Source organism: Lactuca saligna, chromosome 3 (assembly GCF_052625555.1).
Source record: "Lactuca saligna cultivar CGN05327 chromosome 3, ASM5262555v1, whole genome shotgun sequence".
NCBI classification, from domain to species: Eukaryota; Viridiplantae; Streptophyta; class Magnoliopsida; order Asterales; family Asteraceae; genus Lactuca; species Lactuca saligna.
The window spans coordinates 44,270,765-44,275,706 of record NC_136419.1 but is presented as its reverse complement, the minus strand read 5'-3'; positions in this window follow the sequence as shown (position 1 = coordinate 44,275,706).

Sequence of the window (4,942 nt, the reverse complement as noted above, 5' to 3'; positions counted from 1 at the left end):
AAGCTGGTGAATTCATAAGTATTTTTGCTATAAAAAGTACACTCTAAGTTCTTTGGAAAAGTTCGCATGTTCCTCCAGAAAATCCTATATTTTCTGATGTGATGAAAGACAAGTAAAAATGAATCTTACAATTCCTTCTATGAGTACATAATGAATACAAGTTATATACAATCTAGATCAAACAGATAATCGATTGTGCGAATCTGACCTAAGCCCACAACCAAACAAGGAACAGGAAATAAGGCGGAAGTCGCACATCCTATTGTTTGTTAGATCCTTATTGTATATAACCCTAACATATTCACCAGATGCTTATAGAGTAAATTGTAATAGTTCTTTTATATCCGATGAAAAATATTTCTTATGAAAATCATATATTTCCTTTTTGTAAAATGGTAACCACAATAGTTCCTTCTATAATCACTTAGTTTATACTAACTATATATAATCTAATATCAAACGGACAGTTAAATGTGTGAATCTACCCTAAGCCCATAGCCAAACAAGGAACAGGAAGTAAGGCGGAAGTCACACATTCCACCGCCTATCAGATATTAATTATATATAAATCTGATGCATAAACTAATAAATTATAGAATTAACCATTTAAGGTCCTTTAGGTTATACTAGTTTAATAATACGTATTAAACCTTTTATAGATAAGTTTCTAGTTTCACTAACTCTATTGTGAAACATTGTTTTCGGTAATAAATGTTATTTTTTTTTCAGAAAGTTCTAATGAAAACTATTTACCTTAAAAGAGCGATGTTTACCATAGAAAATCCTATATTTACTATAAAACCGACTGGTAGTCTATGTTGTTCCAAGATTGAAAAGCACAAGTATAATCAATATACTTACTTTAATGATATCTAGTTTCGTTGATAAGTTAAACTGAATAAAGACTTGTTTACCCTGAAAACTTGATACGACGATACTACCCTCCTATGATCACTTAATACATACGAGTTGTATATAACCGAGATCGAACAGACAGTTGAATGGGTGAATCTGCCCTAAGCCCACAACCAAAAAAGGAAAAATAAATGAGGTGGAAGTCACGCATTCCACTGTCTATCGGATTTCAATTTTATCTAACCTTATTGTATATACTAAGTATCATATAGTTAATATCCCTTGGGAAAGTTTTAGGAAAAGTATATCTTTATGTAAATAATTAGTAAATACTTATTGTGAATATTCATTATAATCATACTAATATATAGTCAGTCCTGTATAGATCTATACACTAACTCATGCTCTCCCTTAAAGAGACTCTGGTTATAATTAGGATTCTAACGGGTACCATGAGTGGTACATCGAGTGGTTCACAATCCGATATTAATTAGTTACATAAAGTAACAAAAACTTCTTTTTAAATAACATGTAATTTTGTAAAAAGGATCATTTGATCCATAAACTATACATATTATAGTTTATAAGTTCTTTTCCATGATTCTTAACAAGTTTCATGTTTTTATACATCATAATGATAACTAAATCATAATAGGTAAATTGTATTTTAAAACACAAAATTTAATGTGTTTTACTTGTATTCTCCCCTAAAAACCATTAAAACCTTAGAAAAATATGGGGGTAGGAACTCACCTGATAAGTAGTGATTTGGGCAGCGTTTCGTATCTAAAAATGAATTTCCATAACCAAACCGCGAGTTTCTGATGAAAACCGGACTTTACGCGGGTAGAGTTTCGACTGGAAAAGATTATTTTCTCGAGGAGTTTATGGTTTATAATAATAATAATAATAATAATAATAATAATAATAATAACTTAATAATAATAATAACTTTGCTCCCTTTTAGGCACGTGCAAATTTAAAATAACTTTCAATTATGATAGTTAAAAATAACTTTATATAAATGATTATATTGTTACCTTTAAAATCTAAAAATAATGTTTGATGTTTTAAATAATTATAATGATAGAAATTAAAACATTAAGCAAATAAATTTTAAAAATTTAATTAACAACAACAACAACTATAAATAACATTAAACCATATATTATATTTAATTTTATTTATGTGTAATTCGCGGGTAGAAGTCATTCAAACGATTGATATTATGCAATTATGATATATATATATATATATATATATATATATATATATATATATATATATATATATATATATATATATATATATAATTCAAAATAATCAATATATTATATCAATTTAGTATACGAATTATTACCTCAAATTTAACAACAACGTTATTGTTATATTTAAAAAAACATATGTTTGTAAAGACTTTAACTACATAGGTGTTTCTGCGCAACGCACAGACATTCGCCTAGTATACTTATAAAAGAAACATTTTTTCTTTCACCACATTCACTTGAAACTCCCATGTATTATTTCTTTCACCACATTTATTTGAAACTCCCATGACTTTTCAATTTCTTTCTAATAATGATTGTAAGGTGGTTAATAAGATTAAATAAATATCAAACCTAAATTGTAATCATATATAAACTAAATTTCAATATTAAAAGAATATATTTTCTTCTACTTATAAAGTTATGTTTTTAACTTTTAACATATTATACTTAATTTACTAGGTCTAATATGTTGTTGTATGTAAATCATTATCATTTTAAAACTACAACTATTGAACAATTTGTATAAACTACTTAAATTGTTAATTTAAATATAACCTTACAGGATGAACTTAACTATAAATTTTAGTTCAACTTAAAAAATCCAAAAAATATATTGTAAATAGTTAAAATTGATAACTTGTAGTGTCTTTCTAATAATGATTATAAGTTAGTTAATAAAGTTAAATAATTATCAAACCTAAAGTGTAATCCTAAATAAACTAAATTTCAATATTAAAATAATAATTTTACTTCTATTTATAAAGTTATGTTTTTAACTTTTAACTTTTAACATATTATACTTAATTTATTAGATTTAATATGTTGTTGTAAGTAAACTGTTATCAGTTTAAAACTATAAGTTTTAGACAGTTTGGACAAAATACTTAAATTGTTAATTTAAATATAACATTACAGGGTTAACTTCAATATAAATTTCAACTCCACTTAAAGAACCCAAAGAATATTTTGTAAATAGTTAAAAGTGATAAATATGAAAATTTTTGTATAATATTTGAAAATTTTGGAGTAAAAATTTAAAGTAGTATTTTTTTATTATTATTTTTTTAAATTTTTAAATTTTGACTTTTTTGATTTTTGTTGGTCGATTAATCCCACCAAGATCGATTAATCCCGTCAAACCCGATTAATCCGAAATTTCCGATTAATGTGCTAATCCTCGACGGTTGAGGAACATCAAACGATTAATCTCCGATTTCTGCAACCATGTTTAATACTAATCAACCACTACAACTCACAAGTTTTATAACCTATGATACTTATGATCATTAATTAGTTCATATAGTGGTATATATAGTTCATGGAAGTGGATTATGTTGTTAGGATTTTCAGTTTGGTTTGGTTGGTTATAACCAAGTATGATTTATATGTTTTTATGTGGTGTATGAAGTTTTTGAAAATTGAAAGCTTAATAAGAATTAATAAAAGTAAAATCTATATGGTGCTATTTTTTCCTTTTCAATTTATATACATATACTTTTCCTTCTATTTTCTTTACATTTCAAAAGTTTATGTTTGTATATTTAGAGTTAAAAGAAAAAGATAATTGTGTTTTAGTTTAATTGTTACAATTTCTTGAAGATGTATGCTTTTAGGTTGCAATGTCTTATATGATTGTTTAATTAAGTTTATTTGTCGAGTATGCAACTAATATAATTACAAGAGTATAATAATACATATATATATTTAAGCACCACAATCATATTCATTTGAAACTCTCACTAGAATTCAAGATTTCAAATTTATATATATGTACTACTTACAAGTTAAAAAAATTTAACTAATGGTTATACTAATTAGTAAAGACTAATCACTTTTTAATTTCTTTTCGTTGACGGTGGGCAAAGTGGACAGCTGCATAGTGCCCATTTTTTAATTACATATTATATATACATTTATTTAAAAATAAAAGCTTATAATAGCGATAGGGGCACTTTTTATCTGACTCATCTTGAGCTTTGAGGATATTTACATGCTTAGGATCGGGCCTTGAAGACATGTACATCCGACTCCAATCATCGGCCGATCGGTTACTCCACCTATATCTCCTATCGATTATTAGTCCTTTTGAAGCAATCATTTCTTCCATCTTACTGTCCACTAGACCACCACTACCGCCTAATTCGTTGATCTCTTCTTCCAGCCATCATTATGCTCTCTTACCATCCACCAGAGCACTACCTCTATCAGATGCGTTCATCTCTGCCCTGTGCCTTGCTCCTAAAGGGTCACCGGAGAAGACAACCGACCCCACTAGGATAATGGATAATTGTGTGATTTCAGGTTTGAGGTTTGTGGGTTTTAAATCTTAGTTCTAGGTTAGGTGATTTAAGGTATTAGGTTAGCAAATTTCAGGGCCGACAATCCTAAACACAAACGCATATGCCAAGAAGTGGGTTTTGATTTCAAGTTTTAGAACCTAAAAGTAGACTCTTGAAGATGTATATTCGATGGATGATGAAATCGAAGAAGCTATGCTCTCATGGTTTAGTTTATAGGGGTTTCTTGCTGATTTGTTGATGAAATCTTGCAAGAGATAGTTATTCAATGGCTAATGAAAACAACGATGCGAAATATGATGATAAATAATGGTTGTTCAATGACTGATTTGCTGATGAAATCAATGTGGAACATGTAGCTTAATATTGTTGCACCGTTGTTTGCTGCTGCCTACTAAATTTTCAGGCATTAACACTAGAACTTGAAGTAGAGAGAATCATGAAGGGAGGTGGTTGTTCACAACTGATGAAAGGGATAAAGGGGATAGTTTATAAAGATAGGGTTATTATTAAAGTGGACCT